Below are 25431 nucleotides of genomic sequence, written 5' to 3'. Positions count from 1 at the left end.
AATTTCTTTCTCACCCTTACTTGATTTTCTCCAACTCTATCAAGTTTTACATGGAAACCAAGTGAACCCACTCAGAGACAAAATCCACACTCTTTTATCGTAATTCATAAACCCTGTACAGTAGGAGTGCCTAAATTCCAGTACACTACTGCTCTTGGTTACGCGAGGCTACCAAACGACTTCATTTCCTAACCAGACACAAGTTGTAGATTTATTTTTAATTTTATTGCTTAAGGGAGCATTTTTGTTGGGCACCAACAATCCAGTGACAGGTGGAGATTCTGCATCACTATAACTGGAGTAGCAAAAGGAAGCTGGGCTTAAACAGGGGACCAGGATCAAATAAAGTCACCAAGGACGTAATTCAGCCAAAGAAGTCAAGGTCAGGCCAAAATTTAACACCTATTTGATCCTCCCAGCCTTTTATCCTCCCAGTCCAAAGGCTAGGGAGGGTTAACAAAGCTCCTCAAGGACTCCAGGCGCACAGTTACTGCTTTCAGCTTTCACGACAAGACTGAAAAATGGCTGTATTAGCACTGGTGGCCTGCAAATGGGGAACCACAGATGAAAGAACAACTTTGTTGACAACCAAAACCAAGAGCCAGCTACCACACAGCTACACAGAACAACAGCAGAACTTCACCAGTCAGCTGCAACCTCCCAGCTATGAAATGTTATCAGGCTGTCCCCTCTCCCCCTATCACTGCAGCATTACCTTAATTCTAAATATTTGTTCTTATTTCTCAAAGCACCTTAAAAATACCTCATACAATCAGCCTTAACTTGCCATAGTAGCTACCCATCACATAACTAATTTCAAAAAAGCAAAGCCTTTTATCTCTTGCTTCTGTCCACAGGCACCGCTTTACTACATGTTATTTCATTTTTTGAGCAGTGAGTGGCATTTGAGAGATATGAGGTCAAGACTTAAGTTGTGTTTGATGCTTTTCCAAATTCAATGAAGAGAAGCACAGCTCCACAGGCAGCTAATGGAAGTGATACAACAAGACCCCCCAAACCCGAACCAAGCCTGGGAATTACTAGAAATTCACATGGAAATGCAAAAACAGTGCTGAACTATGGTAACCAACGAAAGCTGAGTCAACTCTGCTAAACAAACAAGGGAGCTTTTATTTTAAACAAAAACACTGCACAAATATTTTTTGCAGAGAAAGATACTTTTAAAAGTTCACCAAAAAAAAATTTTAAATATTCACAAAATCTTTTCAGAGGTATCTTCAACTTCTGCATCCCATTAAGACACATTCTTTAAACTACTGGTCTTGTTTCAATGACCTAATTACTTCCTATACACCAACTAAAGCTCAAAAAAATTTTGAAGGCTCCTTCTTAAGTATGGAACTTATTAAATATTGGGTTTGTAGCCAAAAACAAACAAAAAAAGAGACAACATAAAAATCCTAATATGGGCAATTTCAACCTAAAATTTAAGTTCTAAGTAGTATACCTCATCTACCACTGTGAAATTGCATACCACCTACCACACTTCATGCATCACTGCTTGGGAATTTCAAGACCTTGAGCAGCCAAACCCATCAAGAACATTAATGTATTCCAACATTCAGAGGCACATTTTGCAGAAGAGGTGCACAAAGACACTACAGCTACTACTAAAAGCTGGATCAGAAAGTTGTATACAAATATTAATTTACCAATTCATTTGAAAAGTTCCATTTTATGGTCAAAGGTTAATTTTCAATTTGCTTTTTTTCCACAATAATTTAACATTATACTATGGTTGAAATATTTCCATTAACTTGCAAGCTAGAAAATATTAGAAACATAGCTCACAATATGCCTAGACACCTCATTTAACACTGATATTTGCAATAGCTTAGCCGTTGCAAGATATTCATTAAAGACTGCCTCATACACTGACGCACGATTTAAGAGTATTCTGCCATACCACTGCTGTTAGCCCCCACTTTGGGCTATGAATGCAAGCACGATCCCTGCTCTGGCTTAGCAAACAGCAAAGGGAAATCCAGCAAACTTGTGGGATAATTTGAAGGTCTACCTGAGCTAACAAGTGGGAAAAAGAGCACTGTTAAGAAAAGCCAACCATGTTTAAACATACATTAAGCAACTAGATGTAATTTAATCAATAACTGAATGTCATCTCTTAGAAGTATTATCAGGTGAATATATACAGCACTTTCAAAACAGCAAATAACAATTTTAAAAGTAGCTGTTAAAAAAACCCTCAAAAAAACAGCACTACTGGAAAAAAATAAAAATCAAACCCTTGCTACATTGCAAGGCTAAACTTCAGCCACGATTTTAGCAATACGTCAATAAGCTTAGAAACTGAATCCAAATCAATGTCCAAGTATTTGTATTTGCCATATATTCAAGGATGCCTTGCAGCTGGAAATCCTTTCCCACCAGTGCTGGTGACAACGTGATCACCGCCATTTGGAGAATAGGACATAAAAGTAAGCAGCTTCTACCTATGCTTGTATCCGTGCACCTTTAAAAAGATGAATGTTTCTCATGAATCATTTCAAGAACCAGAAGTATGAGAGGAATGGGACCAAAACATGCTCCCAGTGCATTAGAGATCAGTAAGGACTGAAACCACAGCTGTGCTGGTGAGAAAGCAAACACTGGCAAACAGGAAATCAGGTTCGAGGAAACAACTAGAATGGGCTTTGTCCTTTAAAACAAGGACAACTTCAGTGATTTTCAAACGAAGACTGCTGAATAGGGGAAGGTGGATGGAGGTACGGCTGTGAGGCTCCATTTGAACTCTTCTGTAATTTTGAACTGGAAAGTCAATAAAGAATAGCCTCAAAATATAAGTAGTACTCCCCCGATTTACCTACTACCTTGCTTTTGTGACTGCGACATCTCATTCTGTTGACATCAAGGAAAACAAGTGCTGTATAAAGCTAGCAGCTGCAAATTATTAATATAGCAACAAGTTAGCTCAGCAAAAATCCCAAAATTCTTGCAACGCTTGCAGTCTGCCAGTCATATTCTTCCTCAAACATTCCCTGATCTCTCCCACACCCACTTAAGCCTTCTCCCACATTTACCCTTCTTATCCCCAAAGCAAACATCGGCAGCATTTCAGAACATCTCCCTGTTCTCCATTTGTCAAATCTGTTCTTCCTCACTTTGGTCTCCTATCTGGGCATTAATTCAATGGAGTGAGAAAACTTTCAACACATTTCCATTCTCAGAAAAATGAAAACATATTATTCAGCAATCTTTCACAGCTTGATCTGTTTTTATGTTGGACAACATGCTCAGGAGGAGCATGCTAAGTCTGTAAAATGCTTTTATCCACACGCTCCCACGCTACACATAGCATTTTGAAATACAGACTGTTGTATCTACTACTTGCAAGGCCCGGGACTGCCATTCAGATAGGTCAGTTAGATCTAAAACCTTCTTGTTCCTCTTAGCCACAAGGATGGCAAATTAACAATTCCACTATTCCACAGCCAGAGCAGTCTTACCATTGGCCAACCTGAAACAAGAGCTAACGAAAACTATAAATAGAAGATGACACAGAGAATAGTCAAAACCCCAAAAGCCTTGTACAATTAAGTTCCCACATTCTCTAAGGGGGAAATGAAGTAATACCCCATTATTGGCATACAGCATGTTAGAGAATTGTCCAAGGTTTTCCACAACAGCCTCATACAGTAAAACAGCAACAACTGTCAGCAGCTTCCTACAGATGTGCAGTCCTTAGCACACGTTTGCATTTGCTCCACTGGAATTACCACTCACTGCAGAGGTAGCTTGTTTTTCTTTTGTGGCATTGTAGCAAAAGGGCAATTTCCCTACCACCAAAATTGACACAACAGATGTACCCAATATATGCTTCGAGCTTTGACTATTAAAAACAAACAAACAAAAAAGCCTTTTGTTTCACTACCACCAACTCGTTGTAGAAAATAACCACCTTTTTCTTTGCTAAGAGTTGACAGCGACAACTTGCACCATCAGTAAATCAATAGCAGACTTCAAACTGATTCCATGTTCCAGGTCTGATCCCGAGCCCCCAGCAGTCTATAATTATGCTTGCCCACTCACTCCCCTTTTTCTCTGTCAGGGAGCGATCAACCCACACAGAGCGGAGACACTGTCAGGCCACTGCTGCAAAAAAGCAGCTAGGAAGGGCCTGTCATTACCTGAACCAAACAAAAGCAAAAGGGACTACAGCCATCCTGTACCACTCATGGCAAGCTTAAATACAAATTTAACAAGAGGCAGGGTTTAGATTCATCCTCTTCTGCTGCCTAGCAAACTCCACACATCACTGGCCTCTGACTGATGCACAGAAGGTGCAAGTTCATAGGAAACACCTTCGTGCAGCTGAGCTATTACAGTGCCCTTTTCACACACGGCTAGATTTCCCTACATCAGCACGTATGAAAAAACATTGATATCATCCAAAGGAAATATTGCTTTCCCTCCAGACCCCCTAACATTTTAGTCTTTGGATGCTACAGGGGAGCAAGGTACCGGGCATTTCCTGTCTGCTGGCTGCTAGAAACACCTGCACCCTCCTGCCCAGCTCACAGATGTTGCCCTGTCACCATCAACGTGGTGAAGAAACAAGTACCATAAAGCAGCACAGTGTTACAATTTATGATTTCTTCCTGCAAGAATGTGGACTTGAGACACCTGAGAGACAGATTTCAGGAAGGAATGTTAATAGATACTGCAACAGCTTAAAGAACTAAAATGCTTCCTCTGAATCTCCATCTTTCCCTTTGGAAAGGCCAATGTCTGAATATCTTCTGAATTCCTTTTGCTCCCACAGTCCTACTGAACGAAACAGTGTTTTCCAATATGAAAAGGTTTATTATTTGGGGCTTTGAATTAGACAACGTTTCTCACATCTTACCTACCAAGCAATCAGTATTATTTGAGAGCCTTGTGCAACTTCTCTTTATTTTCTGTAGGCACTGAACATGCACTAGATTCCTTGAGTATTTCACAACAAACAGCTTCGGTGAATTTCACATGAAAATGTGGCATTATGGACTATATTTGTATTGGACTTCAGGAATGTTTGCATTCAGCATCAGCTAAATGGGAACGGCAATATCAGATTAGGACAGTTGTGCACCACTGACTGCAATTCAGATGACAGAAGATTTGTCCGGCAGAATTCCATAGCAGGAACAAATGCTCCGCTGGCTCTTGCTACCCAATGCCACACATTTAGCTAAAGATCTGTTAATTTTCAAGAAAGAAACAGTCCACTTAAAGTACTGCTCAGCAAACAGCTGCAACCACATGAAGCAATGTCATCTTTTAGTAGTTTAACAACAGAGGCTTAGCAGCAGTTTAGAATAACCAATAGCGTAATAATTAGATTTCACTAGGACGTGTACAAACTGTTCTCTGGGACATTATCTCCTACTGACATAAACAGCGGCTGAAGTTTTCTTCATTAGCAGGGCTCTTGTCTTTATAAATGCAGAGGGGAGAGCTTCTGTGGCTGTTTTTTGAGTGTTTTTTTTGGGTTTGTTAAGGGGGAGAGTATTTTGGGGTTGGTTTGCGGGGGGCGGTTTGTTGGGAGTTTTGGCTGGGTTTCTTATTTTCACATCAATTTGGTTACAATCTCCATTAAGCAGTAATTAATTGTCATTAACCCCCAAAAAGTGATATGCTTATTCCATGTCTCTGTTCATATCCTTCATGACGAGACTATGCACCACTCTCATATCACATAAAAGGTGCATGGTACCTCACTGCAAAGCCAAAATAACCTGAGCCATGCATATAGGAGATACAGCTTCACCCTTCTCCTCCTCCCTAATAAAAGACTAATTGATGAGCATGGGCAAAAGGAGTGAGAAGCTGTGTTTGCATTTCTCTAAGGCTATTTTCCACTACTTTTGCATACCAGTTGGAATAACATTAGCATGGATATTACCTGCTGTAACACACCGTGGGGCGTATCTATTCTACTGTTTCTGCTTTATAATCCCAGCAGTACAGGTTTTCAAATTACTTCTAGTAATTATTTTGCAACCACAACAGAGTAACTGCCACCAGTAATTGCGCTCAGGGGTTGATCTATTTCCTAAATCAACCTGCAGCCTTGCTCTACCTCATCTAGGTCAGTCATACAGCCACGCATGGGGGAAAACATCTGGGTCCTTCACCAGTGCTAAGGCACCTGCTAAAATACAGCCTTAAAATCATTAAAAGACGTTTGATACTCCATTTTTTACCTGCAAAAATTCCTTTATGTTTTGGCTTCTATTGGAAGGCTTCAAAGATTAGAGATGTGGATAAGCCTTTTCTGATGGAGCCTGATTAGCTTTTTTCCTTTTTTCTTTTCTGTTTTAAAAATTACTTCTGTTTAATGGGGAGAACACGTTGGGCGGCCTCAATGCATCCGGCAATAGGTCTTCACTAACAAGGCTGTTTGCAATCCAAAATTCTGGTTAAATTCCCACTGACTTCAGCAGAAACAGGATCCACGGTGGTTTCTTACTTTTAGGCTTTTCTTAGTCATTGCCTAACCACAGAGCTTTATGGCCATCCCAGGTCCCCATTTACAGACAGGGATGAATCACTCAGCAGTAAGAGGGGGGTCTCTTTTTGGCACATACCTTGCTAAGATTCTCTGGAATCTTTTTGAAAACAAGGAGCAAAACGTGACTGCAAAACCAGAAGTTGTCAAAGGTCCTGCCTTCTTCCCCTAAACCAAAGACTGAGAGTGCTCTTCAGACATGACTTTTTGGCAGTACAGAACACGAACACAAAGAAAACACCTTCATTCTTTCAAAAAAATAAAAATTAAAGAAAAACAACAAAATACCCACAAAAATTAGCTTTTACTACTGGATATCCCAACTCCACTAAGCAGGGGTTGCCCTTTTAAACTCATTACCTTCATCTTTCAAGCTGCCGCTTAAGTTTTCTGCCAATTTTGGGGGATCCAGCCCAATCCAAAGGTTGTTTGCATAGTTCTTGCAGAACAGGGGCACAAAAACCAAGGTAGCACTTATTTGTTTTGGGGGAATCTTCTCTGTTTGTTATATGTCACACACCAGTAGCTTGCTACCACACCAGAGCCTGTGTTCAAAAGAGCCCTGATAGCAGAACCTCACAAAACACCACTTAAAACCAACCAGCCCTCACAAAGTCTAAACATTTCTTTCAACTGAGGCTTCACTCCTCTGGGAGCCATCCAGCAATCAGCTGCAAGCTAGATCTTTTATTTATACTCTTATTATAATAGGATTTTTACCTTCCCATCCCCACAAGCATGTGAGCAGAGAGCAAGGCTTGCTTTCCTTCAGACAGCACATAAACCACGTATCCCTGACATAGCCGAAAGAAATCTGCTTGCAGCAGGGCAACTGAAGTGAACATCAATTTATGTGGCATCAGTAAAGTGGGTATAAAGAGATGTCTTGATACTACAGGGTTAAAATACTACAGTACATGCTAATTTTCTCCTCAAATACTTCTGTGCATTGCCTGTTAAGCAGTCAGTGATCAGCCTTGGAGATATGCAGACTATGAAAGAACAGAACAGGTAACACTGCAGCTTCACTCAGCTGTCAACAGCAGAAGGAAAAACAGTCACAGAATGTCCCCATGGCAGTCACTGAACCAGACTTAAAACCGGGCACAGACAACGCAAAGCTAATCAGAGCATCAGGAAAACCAGATCCCAGAAGAGGCATTGGTGCCCCTATCTATCCACCATCAAGCCACCCATGATAACTGAGTATACCTCTAATTCCTAGAGCAGCTGGCACCATCATCACACTCATGGAATTACCCACAGAGCAAGGTCCAAGTTTCTATGCACCCATATTCCGTTCCAAGCAGTAAAAATCTGGGTGAAGCTAAAATTTACCTGGCTGAAAACACTGTCACCTTCATTTTCCTTTTCCATTTAAGACAGAGGAAAAGAAGTCACTCGAACACCACCCAAATGGTGCCTGTTGCAATTTCCCTCTCCTGGAAATCTCACTGATGGGCTCCCTGTAATATCTGTACATATTTTTAGTATGTCTATAGCCTAGCGTTTTATAAAAACAAGACAAATCATACTGGGTGTACATGTCTTGGTCTCCATGTCTACACTCATACATGCCTAATGCTGAATTTCATTCAAAGGACAGGGGAGTAAAGGACAACAGATTGCCTAATTCTCCACACATAAAAGCAGGCAGGGGGGGAGATCTGAGCGTAAGCATCCCATCAGAGACGCGGGTTGCAAGGATAGCAAACCAGTTATTAAGTACCACAGAGCCATTGCAGAAGAACAGCTCCACAAAATTCCCTAGCTGCAGAAAAGCTTCAAATGTAAATTATTGCTTCTTTGCAAGTCAATCTGTCACAAGAGAAAAACCTGCGGGAAGTCAGATTCGATTAGTCCCACTACTCCCTGGACTAGCTGCCAGGGTAACAGAACAGTGCAAGGTTTCACCCTATCTACCATTTGCTATCGCTGTCTATTCTGCACATCAATTTCTCTTCAGCAAAACACCACCATTTTTAATGAAGGGGAGGGAGAATAAAAAAAATTGGATGGAAGCGTTGCAGGAAGAAGAAGCAGTACGTGCCCCAAGCCCAAGCTAAAAAAGCATCTATTAAAGGGCAGAGGAGACTTAGATAAATTACATGTTCTGTTTAGACATGTTTGCTTAAGTGTTGAGATGTATCCACAGTTTTGTGATTTCCATTCTTAACAGTCATTTTCAGTAGGACTCCTGAAATCCTAGGCTAAAACTCATCAATTTTTAATTTAAGGTATCTCCAGCTATTTTTGTGTATCTCTTATTAAGAGATATCTCAGATAAAGGGAGCAATTCAAGAGGCTGCATTTCAACACACAGGAGCCACTCCTGTCCAGATGTCCACAAAGTTAGAAGCCAGCAGACAGTGTTTTTATTAACATCTAGCATGATAAACAGAGGCATTTCCAAATGAAATGGTAACACTTCACACATTTAGAGAGGGACACCTTCATAAAACATCAGTAGAAAGCAGCTCCCTCCCACAGAAGGCAAAAAAGCCCATCTCACAGCAGACAAATTCAACATACACTTACAGGTACTGAGTTTTCCTCACTTTGTTTCAGTAAGAACTATGACCTGGCAGGTTTAAGATGCAAAAAGATCTGTTCACATCAGATACAGGCAAGCTTTCCCTGTGTCAGAAATCTGTTAGGTACGAGGAGCTCCAGTTCTACCCTTGCTTGCCAGAAAATGTTCTCCTGGAATGAACTTTGTTTTAACACAGCCTTGCACTCTTTGATCACTGAAGGTAATCTCGAGAGTCCTTTTAACTCCTGCAGCCTCTCAAACTGTGAACAATGGCAATAGTAGCTATATCTGTTCTGCATGTCCGAGACCCAAGCCAAAACCACTGTATCATGCAATCATGACTACTATACTGCACTACTCCAGAGTGAGATTTTTCAGCCTTCTAACGCTTCATGAGAAATAGTTCCGGCAGTGTATCCTACATTTACTCATGGTCAGCTAATATCCACTTCTTGTTCCTTGTGCTAACGCTACTGAGGTTTTGGTTTGGTTTTAAATTTAAATGTGTTTTCTCCCTCATAGGAAAATATTTAGAGCGGATCATCTTATAGTGCTCATTCTGAATAAAGCACAGCCAGTATTGCTCCTTTTCCTAATGGTGGTTTCCCCATCCCCTTGACTACCCCAATAGTTCTTTTCTGCTCCTACTCCTATTTGAGCCCAGCTTTGCTGAGCAGGGTTAACCAAGCCGGTCCAGACAACTCCTGGTACATCATGGTAGCGATATTTCTTCACCACAACCAGGAATATTCCTTCAGAAAGAAAGGGATTAATTTTCATTTTCACCCCCTCCACTACTCTTTTTCCTTCTCCAGTTTCACCTGAAATCAGCACTTCCCTAGCTTACCCTGAACAACTAAGCCTGACTGGTCTACCAGTCACAGACTCGTGTGAAAACTAGGAAGGGTTTCCAGACACTCAAGTAACCAGCTGGTTACTGGTTTAGCTGTAGGTTTAACTTGTTTACCTTGTAGGTTTAACTACTCCCAGAAATAGTCTGCTTTTCAACCCTTCCATCTTCCTTCTCACCTCTCCAAGCCTCTCTTGAAAAGGTAGAGCAGCTGGTATTCCTGCTGCAAGTTATCCCAGATACTCCTCCTTTCATAATCAGGTAAGCATGAGCTCTGCCAGAAAAAGCTTTTTTCTTCACCCTCAAACTCAAAGCTCTAACAAAGCTATTTGATGGACAGTTAACTGCTCCCAGAAGAAATAGCACCTCTTCATCTCTCACACAGGGTCACCAGTGCCTCTCTGTTAAACTGCTTATTTGCTTCTGCAGAAGAACAATGGAGAGGGTTTATACCAACTTCACTCCCTTCAACAGCTCTTCTTAAAAGAACTAATTTCATTACAGTGCCATCCAAAGAGTCCTTATGCAATAAGGACTTTGAGGATACCTCTTTGATCTAAAAGGACACCCTCAACTGTCCTACAAATGGTTTTAACACAAAGGCATTAAAATACAGTGAGTAAGTGCAACTTCTTTGCTTGTGCTTTCCCAAGGCACAGAATTCAACACTTCCTCACCCAGCAGTTTCCTCATTTCACTTCTGAGGTGCAGGTTTTCAAAGGTCAGTAGAAAAGATTAAACTACAGTATCAGGACTTTACATATGCTTCACTGTGCATAAACTGGTTGCCTTAAGGCCAAGTCTTTACAAACATATCTAACCACCACTATGCTCTTGTAGACATGAGAAAGAACAGACTCCATAAAGAAAACATATATGAAAGAGCAGAAACACTTTGGGATGCGACTGCTCGCTACCTCTTTCCATTATAGTAAATCCTGCAGTTTAGTTACTCTTAAACCTAATTCAAAGTACCCCCAGTAGCACATTAGAGCACACAAACTACACAAATTATGGAAAATTACAGAAAAAGCTAAGCAGAAAGTGACAATCTGGAGAACTCGCACACAGGGGATACTTGTGGGCCCAGGAAACTTGTACCAACACTGACCAGGCTGTGGTCACAAACTTTTAAAAACTGTTTTCTGCTGACAGCAGGGAAAAGTGAGTCTCTTCTTGCTGCCTGTATTTAGAAAATAAAGAAATCTACAGCATGTAATGCTGACAGTAGAGCACCCACCAACCCTTCTGTTACTCAGCATCTATTCCTCATATCTCCTCTTTTTCATCTTCCTATATGCTTTTTCTTTCTTCCTGGTATCTTTCCTTTCCATCATCCTCTTGCCCAACAACATAAGGATTTCTGCTAGTACAAGACTCTCGTAAGGACTGCTGCCTCTACAAGACATGGAGAACAAGGCAAAGTTTATTAGTACACCCACACCAAAGCAATTCTGAGACAGTGCAGCACAATGCTGGGGACAAGGCAATTACCGAAACCCCATGGTACACCCACCCCTGCAAAGGAGAAAATCTTTGTGACAGTAAATGTTTCTCACTCCTCGGGACTCTGGATATTTGGATCCCTTCTCCTGGGCCTTCAGCTTGTTTGCTGAAATGTTAAATCTGGATGCTTAGGCTAGAGGCCACCTCTTGATTGTTTTCATCCCAAAGGCTGGAGCATTAGTGTGTGTTATTTGTGTGTGCATATGTTTTCCACTGGAAAGGATCCTGACTCTGGAGTCAATTATTCCTGCTACATATCTCCACAGGACGAGTTTGCATCTGAAAAGGGGGCTTGATAATTCTTCATCTCTGAAACTACAGTTTTAAACTTTGGTCTTTCCCACTCAAACACTTCCATCGCCACAGTGATTTCACTAGCAGACTTAAAATAGAGCAAGAAATTGACACAAGTTTACTTGCTGACACCAAATGGGAAATTTCCCAGTAACAAGGAGCTGAGAGAGACGAAAAGACTGCACAGCTGTCTCTAAAATCTACACCACTAGCTCTTCTCATGGCAAAGGACAATTTGGATGGTTCTAGGATTGCAGCTGGATGATATACTTGTCTGAAATCAGCAACTCCAAGCACTCTACAGTTACTTCAAAGAAAGGTAAGCAAATGGCAACATAAACTGCTTGGTTTCACAATAGGTTTCTTCAAAGAAAGAGCAAAGACCAAAAATGGCAGGAATCACTGGAAATGGTCAGACATAAAAGCTCTGCTCCAGAAGAGCCTCTCACAGGCCAGGTGGGGCCCTGAGGATCAAGCCACACATTTCACAGTTACCTGCCTCCCAGATACAGGGTACGATTGCAACAAGCATGATATACCAGCGGTTTCTGGAGGATGAGGGGCAAGTCTAAGAGGTAAGTAAAGAACTAGAGGCCACTTGGTTAGAGAAAGAAACAGCCTGGCAGGAAACCAAAGGCAAAAATGATGAGAAACTGTAGAAATGAGTTAGCATCCCTGGTATGGAACCTGGAAACCCCAGACAGGGCCACAGCGTCTTTTATTTGCTCACTGAGCAGAGGTACTTCTCCTATTCCAAGGGGAAACGCCTACTATACTTCTTTTATATAGTTTATCTATGTGAAAGTACCTGGGCAAGAGTTGAGAACCTCCCCTTCCCTCACCATTCTCCCCTGAGATGGATCTTAAGTCCAACAGCAAAAAAAGAGGAGATCCTGGTCTCCACACTTTGTTCAGACACCAAAATCTGGACTCATACAAACCAAATGATCAAAGCTTTCACAATCTACAAGCGAACTGGGGCACAGCTGTAAAGGGTGAATGTTTTGAGACTAATGCTCAAACACACCAGGAAAGAGTCATAAAAAGACCCTTGTTGCAGTTCCAGTATCGTTCTTAACAGCTTCTTCACAGCATATGACAAAGAATTGCAGCCCCTTCCACTATCCCACCAGTGCCAAAGAAAAATCTTTTACTTCCACCTTTTTCCCCAAGGACCTGCAAAACAAAAGATTAATGTTGTTCTTTACTGCTTCTTTATGACAAAGTGTGCCTTGATGTTAGTTTATACATCAGAAAACGCGGTCTGATTTCCTCCTTTTTTGAGGATATGAATGGGGAGGTTACATAAGGGTGTAACAGGAGCTGTTACTTCCTTTCCCAGTTGAAGAGAAAAAGCTGTGGATCAGGTTACAGACCCAAGGGCTGACCATCACCACTGCAGCCTGCCTACATTCTGTGCCAGTATTCCCCCAACAAACAGCAGAAGCCACTTAGAAGGCTCTGAGAATTTAAGAGACTAAGTACATTGCTATTAGGGAGGAAAAAAAAAAAGCCTTTCTTTTTGTCTTTCATCAAACTCAGGAAATTCCCCAGGCTTGACGCACACCATCACTCAAGTCACCATTTTCCATTTCAGTTTGTTCTTCATTAGCACGGTAAAAACGATGAATGAAATGTAAGGTAAGATTTATAGGGTGGTCTGACACGTTAGCTGCACTTAAATACACTTAGCAGACTGACAGAGCACTTAACTTTGGCGGGTATGTTAGCGCTTGTCCCAGCTCTGACCACATAGGGCAAGCGAAAGGAGGAAACGCAGTGTCCAGATTGGCCTACACAAGCACTAAGCTGTTCTCCAAATGATCCCACTTGTGTTTTCTTCACCTTCCTCCCAGATTCCCAAGCCACTGCTAGTACCGCTGCTGAAGGCAGATGAGATCAGACTCCAACATGAGGAATTTCTGTTCCCACAGAGCTCAGAGAAACCAGATGATCTCAGAGGATCATGTGAAGCAAGCCCATGACACTTCCGTGAGGCAGAGCATCTCCAGTATATTGCCAGCAGTTTCTTAAGAGTGCACAGTGGGAAAAATTAATGGCTTTGCTTATTTTCCAATTTCTCTCTCCCACTTCCTCCTCTCATTTGCCAGACTTTTATTTTCCCTTCCCCCATTAGCACCAGTAGGCTTGCAATGTACATTTCCCTTCCAAAGGGAATCACATCTAGCCTTGCACAACTTTTGAGAGGGCCAACACACACAGCTAAACTAAACTACTTGTCCCCTGGCATTGTTTCCTCAGAGATCCTCCCCAAAGACACAATTTAACAGGCCTCTTACAAAAAAGGAAAGAATAAAAGGCAAGTTTCTGTGATCTAAGATGCTTTTGGGAGTTCTTTCATCTCCACCTTGCTGAGCACTCAGTTTGTAGTGCCCACACTAAGCTTTTAAGATATACATAAAACACACCCCTAACACCACCTAGGTGTTTTCAGAAACATCTTCTTTCCTAAGGACAGGAGGGAATTTGTGGTAACCTAACATGCCAGTAAGTGCTAAACGATGGTAAACGCTGACATGAGTGGTGACCACTGTATGTTATTCTGGGAATAACAGGAATGCTCCAACCATTACACCTTCGCGCGGAATCAAGAGAGAGGCAGTACACTGCTTTAAGCACTAAATTAGAGACACTCTCAAACTCAGGCATAGGACAACTGGAAATAAAAACATATGAAGAGAAGAACGCCGTTACCTTTAATACATTTAAAAGCGGCCAAGCCCTGAACTCTACTTTAACAGATGGGTCAGACTATTTCTGTTCCCTAACACTGGGTGCTTTTGGGGAAAGCCTTGTTTTTGACACAGGGTTTGACAAAGTGATGATTCATCCAGGATGGGCAGCTTGTTGCCAGCCTTAATTCACAATTAACAATAGGACAGCCGGATATGGGAAACTCATGATTCAACACAAAAATTGCAAAGTCAGCCGTTTTTCCTGAACTTTACACATTTTCCAGTGGTAATTTCTGATCGGGATATGCTTTAATTAGTTCCTCCAACATTAAGAGTAGTTAGCCTTTATTTCACTAACATTATGTTTGTCCTTTAGGATGGCGGTCCAGATTAAATACATAGCAATTGATGTAATCACACCCTCTGAAACTGCAAAGGTTTAAATTACTCAAAAAAGCAAACACCATGCGTGTGCACGGAGGTACGAGCACACAGGTACCATGGGCAAGAGAAACGCACGCTGCACCTATACGCGCTTTGTGACATTACCACCAGCCCCGCTGCCTCTGGCCCTGCCGGGATGGCCATTGTGTTGCACAGGGAGTCTGGCCGCTCCGAGGAACAAAGGGATGCCCTTCCCAAAACACAGCGGCAGCAGATGTCCTGCACCGAATCCCGGCAGCCTCAGCCTCCATAAGCGCACACAGACGGTCTTATTTCGGAGGCTACCGCAAGTGCCCCCTCAGGGAAGCTCTCTGGGACAACGACCCTGCCCTGGAAAGCCCTTCCTCAAGTCTCTCCTCCCAGAGTTACCCGACGGCAGAATTCACCACCCTGTTCCCAGCTACCAGCATTCTTCCCACGGTCCTCCCCTCTCCCCATACTCGAGCCCGCTCTTTTGAATTAAGCAAAGCTGCGCACACACGGTAATTATTTCAGACAAGAAGAAACAGATGCCACAGTTCCTTTCTTTTCAGAAAAAGCACGCACACACACACACACATCCTTATTTTAAAGAGTAAGATCCGGACCTTCTCTGCGTGTGTGCACACCAGCATTCATGCCTACAAGAAGACGCCTAAATCCCACAGCCATCCAGCAGATGCTGAGCGAAGCCACAGCGCCCATACATCGTCCCAAACCCGCAGTCTGCCCCTGGAAGGGACGCCCAGGACGCGCCGGGGATCCCGTGCTCGGCACCCGCACCCCGGCACCGCTGGCCCCTAACTGCCAAGGACGCGGCGCCGAACCCCTGTTACCCCAAGCCCTCTGCAGCACCGATTCCGACCCACCCCGCGGGTCCCGTCCCGCTCCGCAGCCCCGCAGGACAAAGGGGCCCGGTCCGGCGGTGCGGGCAGGGGTGGGTGCCGGGGGAGCCGTACCTGTGCCGCCCAAGGGCGCTGCCCGCCGTGCCGAGACAGCCACCTCCCGCCCCTGAGCCTCCGGCAGACGCTGCCCTGCCGAGGCGGCGCGGAGCGGGACGCAGCCCCGGCCCCTCCCCACCCGCACCCGGTAGGGGCGGAGGCGCCGCCGCCCGCCCCGGTCCCGGCCCCGGCCCCGGCCCCGGCCCCGGCCCCGGCGCCGCAGCGCCGCCCGGCGGGCACCGCTCCCTGCGCCGGGGGCTGCCCGGGGGCCCCTCGGTGGAGCCCAGCCCCGCAGCCCCATCCGGGGCCAGGGCCGGTCCCCTCCAGGCACAGTCCTCCCGTCCCGTGAGCTGTGAGGGACGCTTGCCTCCCTCCACGTGCGGCTTACCCCGGTGTTAATCCTGTCCCCTGCACACTTCACGCTCAGCCTTCACAAACTAAGCAAAAAAAGGTAACTGACCCAAGGGATAGGGCAAGAGGAAACGGCCTCGAGCTGCACCAGGGGAGGTTTCGATTGGGTATTAGGAACAATTTCTTCACAGGAAGGATGGTCAGGCATCGGAACAGGCTGCCCAGGAAAGCGGTGGAATCACTGTCCCTGGAAGTGTTCAAAAACCGTGTAGATGCATCCCTTAGTGACGTGGTTTAGTGGCAGACTTGGCAGTCCTGGGGTAATGGTTGGACTTGATATTAAAGGTCTTTTCCAACCTAGATGATTCTATGATTCTGCTTCTAACATCACCAGCCGGATTCCTGCAAGGTCATTTTCGGCACCTCCTGAAAACATGCCAGCATTTTAAATGTAAGCACCCAAAAGTATTTACAGCAGGCTTTGGCGTAACACATCTTATCCGCCCAGCCCTGTCCCTGATAAGCACAAAACCCATCAACAATGTAGGGCGACTGCCCCATTGTGTAAAAAGAGGGAAAGAAAGGAAAAGCCCTAAGGGCTGTGTTTATACTGTGTGGCCATTCACTGGCTTGAAACTGGGTCTGCGGGCAAGTAAGCAGAGGTTTCTCCCCACCCCCAAAAACCTCCCCAGTTGAGACTGGGCAGTATTTAGGTTTAGAGATCATACTCACCCACTTTCCAGCAAAATACCCCCCATGAAGAGTTTCACCGCATGTGCCTTTTCCTAATGAGCCAACTTCCATGTTATCTCTTTTTTTTTTCATGTTTAAAAGTAGGCTCTTTCCAAGCTGGGCTGTTTTTAAACAACAGCAAGCTTCAACTCAACTACAAGCTAACCCTGTGTTGGACAGGTAACAGTGAAGAGGATCTCAGCTGCAGACACACACCAGAGGTCTGCACAGTATGTGGAAGAAACGCAGCATACATCACCAGGTTCAATATGATCAGAAACATACAGTGAAGATGCAAAATGCATTTTTAAAGCCCTTCTTGTTAAAACACTTCAGTTATTTCAAAGTGATTCAAACTGATTTATAACTCATCACTATTTTATTACCTGCAGGTTTCCAGAGCAGATGCTTAACTCCTAAGATTTGTCTCACCCTCTCATTTTTAATCTGTAAAAGTAATGACTGCTTTCACTAGAAGGGGTCAAAAACTGCTTCAACAAAATACTTCCCTCACTGAAAAACTTAAGCCTTGGTTAAAACTCAGAAACAGTGACAGTGTGATACAGGTATTCTCAGGAAGGTAATTTAGGTTTGGGGTGGTCTGAAAGAGGCAAGAGCCATTCCCGAGCAGCACCATGACTCCATCCTTTTGCCCTGTTCTTCATTCAAGATAACACTTTGATCGTGACTTTGCTTGCTGTTCTGCAACTTAGTTATTGCATTCTTTCCCAATTAATGAAGGAAAAAAGTACTTTATTTTTACTCCATATCTAAATGAAAACTAAATTCAGGTTTTTGTAAGGAAAGTAGTCACTGTCCAGCCAGCTATTTACCAAAACCACACCCAGAACAGTAAGTAGCACCACAAGGCAGTCACTGCAAACATTGCACAAAGTATCTATTTCAACTTTACACATTAAAATTATCAAAGTTATTGCATTGGCATGAAAATACAACATCTTCTACCTCAGAAGTTAAAATTCCTCATTTCATCCAAAGAGAAGCATCAGCACAGGACGAAAGCAGTGTAGCTTTCCTGCCACAGTCTTACCGCTGTGGTTAGAAAGGGTTAATGGTGCTTACTTCTCAGCCACACTCTTTGTGCCTATTTGGTGTTTAGATTCCAGTAAATAGCAATGTCCATCCCTAACAGCTGGTGGTACTTGGTAGCATTTATAACATGGATAAGAATTAGCATCCTTTTAAGGTGCCTTTTCCTCCAGGAAACAAACCAAAACTATCCAGAGTTCTTCCCTAGTCTTCCAGGACTCCGTTCCCACCTTGTTTCAGCTCTGTGTGAAAGAAGATATCTATCTCATTACCCATCCTTATTCTGAGGCAGTTTTACATTCTTGCTCTTATACAATGTGAATTAGAAGCCTGTCACTGGAGCACCTCCCATATAAAGACAGACTTGTTCAGCCTGAAGAAGAGAAGGCTCCACGGAGACCTTATTGCTGCCTCCTACTACCTAAAGGGGGCCTAACAAGAAATCTGGAGAGGAATTTTTTACAAGGCATGTAGGGGGAGGATGGGGGGGCAATGGTTTTAAACTGGCAGAAGGGTGATTTAGATTATATACAAGGAAGAAATTCTTCCCTGTGAGGGTGGTGAGGCACTGGAGAAGGTTGTCCAGAGAAGCTGTGTCTGCCCCATCCCTGGCAGTGTTCAAGGCTTGGAGCAACCTGAGCTAGTAGAAGGTGTCTCTGCCCATGGCAGGGGGTTTAAGGTCCTTTCCAACCCAAACAGTTCCATGATTCCTTTTACTACATCTACTGGACTACCATAATTACCACTGGCACAAATCTGCAGTAAATGTAAAAGAAAAATAATTTAAAATAAGCTAAAAGATATACAGGTAGATGCCAAGAATTCTTTTCTTCTGGAAATACCACATTTCTTAAAGTCAAATGGTGTATCAACATATAAGTGATCAGGGATAATCAGTATGCAACACACATTCAGGTCTCTTTTGAACATTAGTTAACCTAGAGGATATTTAAGAGGAATTTCCAACTACTGAACCATTGCATGCGCTTTCTTTAGCACACACATACGTCATTCTGAAAGGGCAGAGGCTTCATTTGGCAAGGGCCTGCAGCAATTTCAGAGAGAAAATGGGAATGTGGCTGCATCCCTGTTTCACAGTTCCCAAATCACGGCCTAGCCAGAAGCTGTGGCAGACATCCGTGTCCATCAGAGCAGTTTAGGAGCTGCTTATTTCCAGGCGACTCCTTTTTATTTTCCTTTTCTTTTTTTGGACGTTTCCACAGGGTGGACACTACCCTTTCTTGATTACAGCCTACAGCTTCATAAGCCAAGCAAGTCAGACACAAACCCAACTGTAAAACCAGCTGTTGCTAAGACTGTAAGGGCAAAACTGTGGTGTTTCTTGGTCCCATTTAGACTGACAACCCACAAATCAAACACAAAACATCCCTTGCATTTGACTATGACAGTCCCTGGCAATTAGAAGAGCACTAGTTAATGGCTAGAAGTACCTCCTAGCCAAGCTTGCTTAGAAAAGCAGGCAAAGAAGAGCTAAGCCAGGCACTTCAGAGAACAAAACCAGTACTACTATGAGCCATAATTTGTACTGCCTGTAAGGAACTGCAGCAAGGCAGGATAGTAATCTAGTCTCAGTTGTGTCCATGGCTCTAGGATGAAGTAGCTCACTAGAAATACAGAAACATCTGACATTATTAGATAAAATTGGATGGGAGAGAGAAGCACTCTCAAATGAATTTAGTTGGTTAAATGTAAGTGCCATAATTAGAAAACCAATACTTGAGAAAAATATTCTTATCTATAGCTTAAAATTTGCTTTCAACAGTTAACAAAAAAGAGAAAACAAAATAAAACCAATCCTTGTTTTTCTTAATATTTCTTTTAGTCGGCAAAGATAGTTACTGATTGATGTGACTTATTATTTCATCTTGTTTGAGTATACAATTCTCATGTATGGAGAGACAAACTAAGTGAGTTCAAATTATTCCTATTTATAAATGAGGAAACTGAGTCACCAAGAACAACTCAACAAAAAAAGAAACAAAATAAAATAAATAAAAAACATAAATACAGCAGAACATAAATTCCTTCACAGAGCTGAAAACATAATTTAGATGTTCATGTTTCTAATCTCATACTTAGTCGCCAGTCCAAGCTTAGCCATTTTTCCTACACTCAGGAAAAAGTGAGGAAATTCCATGCCCTTTGAATATGTTGCAGCTATACCTCTGTTCTAAATCAGTGGGACTGGGTGCATACCAGAAGTTATGGGAATACCCCTTACAGTAGCTATAATACTTTTCCACTTCAAACAAAAGAACCCCAGTACTCATAACACCACCACACGTAATCTTGCTCTAAGACCCAGCACAGGGATTTAAAAATAGTAAGTGTCTGGCTTCTTTGTCATGGAAAATGGCTACAGGTTTGAACTCTATCTGCACTCAAGTGAATGATTCAACAAAGAAGCTGCCATTGGTCCAGAGAACTCCAGTTCCGTGACTGGAAAACCAGAAAGCAAAGACTGTACACGAACACAGCTCATCCTTCCCCACCTGTGGCAAATTAAACTGCATATAAGTTATAATGAACAAGCAGTGGCTCTCTGCACCCACTTGCTGGAATGCTCCTCAAGTGCTTTGGAAAGCACTGATTAAATTCAGTACTGAGATCATCTGCTTTCTCCAACTGTGGATCTTACGCAGGATTTGTATTCCCACCTGTCAAAACACTGTCAGCTTTCCATTTTGCCAGAATGTCTCCTCATTGTACCAAACAGGGACTTCCCCTTTTTACCCAGGGGCAGCAATATGCCTTCAGTTAGCATGGTATTTTTATTCTTTGTAACAAAGACCTGCATAAGACAGCCTGAGGGTCTAGACCTAGAATTTGAGAGGAGAGGTCACCCAGGGGAGATTCCACCCTGTGTGTTGGCATTAAGCACAGGACAGAGTCTGAGAAGCAGCACTCACTTTTTTTCTGTCTAATTCAGGCTTGACATCAGTTTGGTGCTTGACGCAAGCTATCAGAGCTCTCCAGCCTAGCCTGTATGTTTCATGCTGTCATGGTTTAAACAAAGTCAGCCATAAACCACACAGCCCGTCCACTCACTTCCCCCCCTTCTTTCCCTCCCTCTATCCCTGGAGGGACGGAGAGGAGAATCGAAAAGAATGCAGCTCCCATGGGTTGAGATAAGAACAGTTTAGTAACTAAGGTATAACACAAACCACTACTGCTACCACCAGTAATAATAATGATAAAGGAAATGACAAGAGGAAAGAATACAACACCTCAATACCAGCCGACCAATAACTCGCCCCACTCCCCCCAGCCAAGCACCGACCGATACCTCGTCCAACCCTGCAGTGCCACTAGCCCTTCCAGGTAACTCTCGGTTACATCCTGGGCATGACGTGCTGTGGTATGGAATACCTCTTTGGTCAGTTTGGGTCAGGTGTCCTGTCTCTGCTTCCTCCCTGCCTCCCCTCCTCCCTGGCAGAGCATGAGGCTCAGAAAGTCCTTGGACAGACCAAACATTTGAGCAGCAACTGAAAACATCGGCGTTATCAGCTCTGTTCCCAGGCCAAAAAATCAAACCACAGCACTGCACTAGCTACTAAGTAGAAAAATAACTGCTACTGCTGAACCCAAGAGACATGCTAACATCCTCAGTCCAATTCAGTGATCTCAGTAGCTGTACCTAATGCCCACCAGGCAGAATGGACCTCAACATGGTTCATCTGCTCGGAAGGGCTGAGCATCTCCCCCTTACAAACTTGGGTGATGATTTTCTGGTTTCTCTTTGGAAGTACCTGCGATGCAGCACACAGAAAAATGGACTCCCTGGGGAAGCAGGCACTGCAGCCTCTGATGGATACACCAGCTGCTGGACCAGCACATTGAGCCTTGAAACCATGAGACCCCAAACAGGTTTTCTTCTCTCGCTATTTTTAAACAAACCTCATACAAATTTCCCTGCTACAGTGCCTTAGTAACTCTGCTTTTCAGTTCAAGGGTAAGTACATCCATTGAAATTGAGAAAAACACAGAACAAGAAAATTAAAAACATGAGAGATATAAGAACCTTCTGAAATGACATCTTAATTCTGCAAACTTCTAATGTATTTCAAGAGCCTAAGGAGGAATTTGATCAGAGGTAACACTTGACGTTTCAGACTTCTTAAATAATACTTCCCCACCCACCCAGAGTATTGTACTGTCGATGTTACAGAACAGGGGAAGGTCCCATTTTTCCTAATAGGACAGATCCATTTTCCCTCCCTCTATAAAACAAATGTTTCTGAGACACAGCTGCATGTATCTGTTCACAAGCACCCCCCTCAAGCAAATTGTAAAATCCATAATTAGGGGAGGAAAAAGGCCCAGCGTCCTGTGAGACTGAAAAGTTCATCTCACATCAGTCCTCATGTGTAGTGTCAAGGAAAAAATCTGCGGTTTGAAATCATGTAGGACTAGGGAGAAGCCTCTTTGTGCAGCAAAAGGCAAATGCAAGTATTCCCTCTGCAATCTCCATGCATACAGTGATACACAGCCTGAAAATCTCTGCAGCAGGGTAATTATGGATATTCTTTCCTCATTTTATATCCTTCTCACAGAGTGCTTTGATTTGCTAATGTATGTGTTTTTGTGGATTCCCAAGCACAATATGTGATGTGTTAAAGATAGACTTGCACTTATATTGAGATTTCTAGCCACATGTTGCATCTGTTTGTGAGGATCCTCCTTCCCACAGGCATATGAATGTAGCAATGACATGTTCTTGTGTTTTGCATGGTTCTTTATTATCTAGGACTCCACTTAGAAAGAAAACTTGCACTTGGATTAAGGATATTGGACTAAAACTATTCTTGCAAGCAAAATTACCCAAAACAAAAGTGTTGGAATTGAACTGTAGGTATGTGCAAACTTATTTTTAGAGTAAAACCATATATATTATAATAATAAATTCCACATGTCACGTATGTTAACAAGTTGCTGCAGACTGGAATGACCGTTTCTGTGTCATAGTATGAAAGATGTGAAATTTCTACATATTTATATGTATTTATATATATTCATACAATATTTATCAAGACTTCTAATGAGGAATTATGCTTTGTCATTATTTCCTCCACTCTTTAAAGCTGGTCTTCAATTTCCACTAGAACTTGTAAAATGAAAACCCACTTCCTAATCGACAGAAGACAGTGTTAGAAAAGGAGTTGCACCACTTAAGCCAACGGAAGTTTAATAGAGAATAATATTATAAAAGATCTCATCCTGAATGCTAATACTGAAAGGTGTCCAGGCACTCACAGATGAAGAACTTATTATGCATGTAATTCCTTTAGTTATGTATAATTGTCTCACCTTTGTGATAGTCTTAAAGAAGAGTTAAAAGGGGAACTGGCCATGAAAGTTTTAGGCTGTGGATTCAAAACCATTTTGACTGCAATTCAAAGTGCAGACAGATGGACAATTCAGCCAAGTTCTTTGCTGGCTATCCACCAGCCTATGGATGGTAGCAACAATGAAGGCAGTATAAATAATGAAGAGAAGTGCAGCATGGAAAAATCAGTGGCTGAAGAACTCAGGAATGAGATGTTTCTGGAAGTTCCATCTTAATAATTTTGTAAGCCTGAGAGCCTTCCACTTCCCCCACTAGCATAAGAAGAGAGATCAGCTTGTCTGGGGCACATGAGGACAATTTTTTCTTCCAACTTAATTGCGAGAAAAGCCTGTGGAAGGTAACCCAGCTGTGAAGGATGTGACTGCACATGCCAGACAGACGTTGCCAGCACCACAGTTCTTCCTATGTTCCCCAAATGTTAACTACTCACTGGGGATTATGCACGTCTTATATGCAGGGAAATAGCAATTTCTTTGTTCTCCAGCTTTATTACAACACAGTGAACTCTTTAGGAGTGAAACCTTTTGCCAACAAGGAGCAAATGAATAACATCTGTAAATGGTGTGTTTCTGCTTCCACCATAGGTGAATGCAGTGCTTGTAAGAGATGCTGTTAGCAACCTTCTTGAAGCAATCCAGCCTCAGCTACACCAGCTGGAACCAACTGCAATTCTACTAAGAAGCAAGGCAACAGTGACGTAACTGGTGCCTCAGCCAAACTTTTAACTCTGTCCAAATAGAAACAGAGCAAACACATCAATGCAACTTTCCTCTACATTGCCCTATTAACTCCTCATCAATGCAGTTACTCAAGCTATTCCACTACCTGTTTGAATCGGAGAATATACTTAGTTAAATGTCACCAGATTAATCACTAGTCTGTCAAAATGTAACTTACACTTTCAGCATTCACTGGTTGTGATTGATTTTAATATTGTCTGTGATTATTATTCTGTTTAATGTACAGATTCTCATTTTCACATAAACAAAATGTAAATTCTATATATTTATGGAGTGTGGTCCTATGCCCTATAGGCATAGGTTCTGCCCTATAATACGTATTATAAAACATTTTCTTTCTTAGATCTCATAAATAGACAGTCACAGCCTGTCTTTTCTTCGAAAGAACTTTGTCATTTCATACTCACTCATTAAAAACTCTTACCGTGCAAGTAATAAACCATCTTTATCTCAATACTGGTTTAACTAAAAAGGTCTTGTTACTTTTTGAAGTAGTGCAGACAGTGAAGTGCACAAACCGTGCTCATCCTGAAGTACTGTTCCTAAATGTGTGCTTATTTGAGACAGAATAGCTGGGCTGAGCCAGGCTTTGAACACTGAAAATACTCTCTGCAAAATCCGTAATAACTGCTTAACAAAGATCACTATTTTTATTCATCAGAGGCATAGGCTTGAGGGTGACTACCCCACAAGCCCTGGGTATTGTGCCCACTTCCAACATGGGGTAAAAAAGGGTAAAGAGAGAAGGACGTAAATTAAAACCCTGTGCCAAGCCGATTTTTACCCAGCAGACCACAACAGGTCTGAAGGTCACATTTCATGTGCATAAACAGAGATATTTCTAACCGACACTTACTAAACAAGCACTACTTGCTTTAGACAGCCCTGAACAAATATTAATTGAAACCATCTGTAGGACACGTTATCTCTGAAGTGACTAAAGATGTACAGTTGACTTTGGACTAAATAACCCAACAGCTGCCACACAGAAAAAGCACATTCATAAAAGTGATTTACTGTTTTAATATAACAATGCAACTAGAGATGGCTCACGCATGACCTGATGGTTTCTATGATTATTCTCCTTAGGAAAGCACAACCAAGAAAGAGAAAATAGCTAGAAAGCTGCAGTTCCATCTGTATAATTTGTCTGTGAGCTTCGAAGCACCTGCTTAAGGGGCGAATTACTCTTTTGCCTTAAAAAATTAATGAGAGAGGGGGTCCTGGGAAAAAGAGAAACAAAAGGAATCTTCCCTCCAGCACATCACCCATCCCAAGAGCCAGTGAGAGTTAGATGCGTTATACAGCACAAGGATTGCACTTAGTACAGCACAAGGATTGTTCCTGCTGCAAATCTTATAAATACTGGGAAGCTGATAAGGGAAAGGGTGCCTGCCTCTCTTCTCCATCTCATCTGC

The 25431-nt window shown here is 42.7% G+C and overlaps 1 protein-coding gene across 4 annotated transcripts in view; it reads right to left on the bottom strand.

The window, feature by feature from the left end:
- The window catches only part of MYO1B (myosin IB), a 125542-nt gene that overhangs the window by 99288 nt on the left and 823 nt on the right, over nucleotides 1–25431 (bottom strand). For 2 of the 4 annotated variants that reach the window (XM_065669944.1, XM_065669945.1), the window contains exon 1: nucleotides 15791–15872. The exons of 1 other annotated variant lie outside the window; for it this stretch is intronic. The gene's annotated coding sequence lies outside the window, so the exon portion shown is untranslated. Of the gene's footprint in view, nucleotides 1–15790; nucleotides 15898–25431 lie in introns of those variants that run through there. One more of the 4 variants, XM_065669947.1, reaches the window with a different exon arrangement.

Source organism: Lathamus discolor, chromosome 3 (genome assembly GCF_037157495.1).
Source record: "Lathamus discolor isolate bLatDis1 chromosome 3, bLatDis1.hap1, whole genome shotgun sequence".
NCBI classification, from domain to species: domain Eukaryota; kingdom Metazoa; phylum Chordata; class Aves; order Psittaciformes; family Psittacidae; genus Lathamus; species Lathamus discolor.
This window is presented reverse-complemented; position numbering and strand designations above follow the sequence as displayed.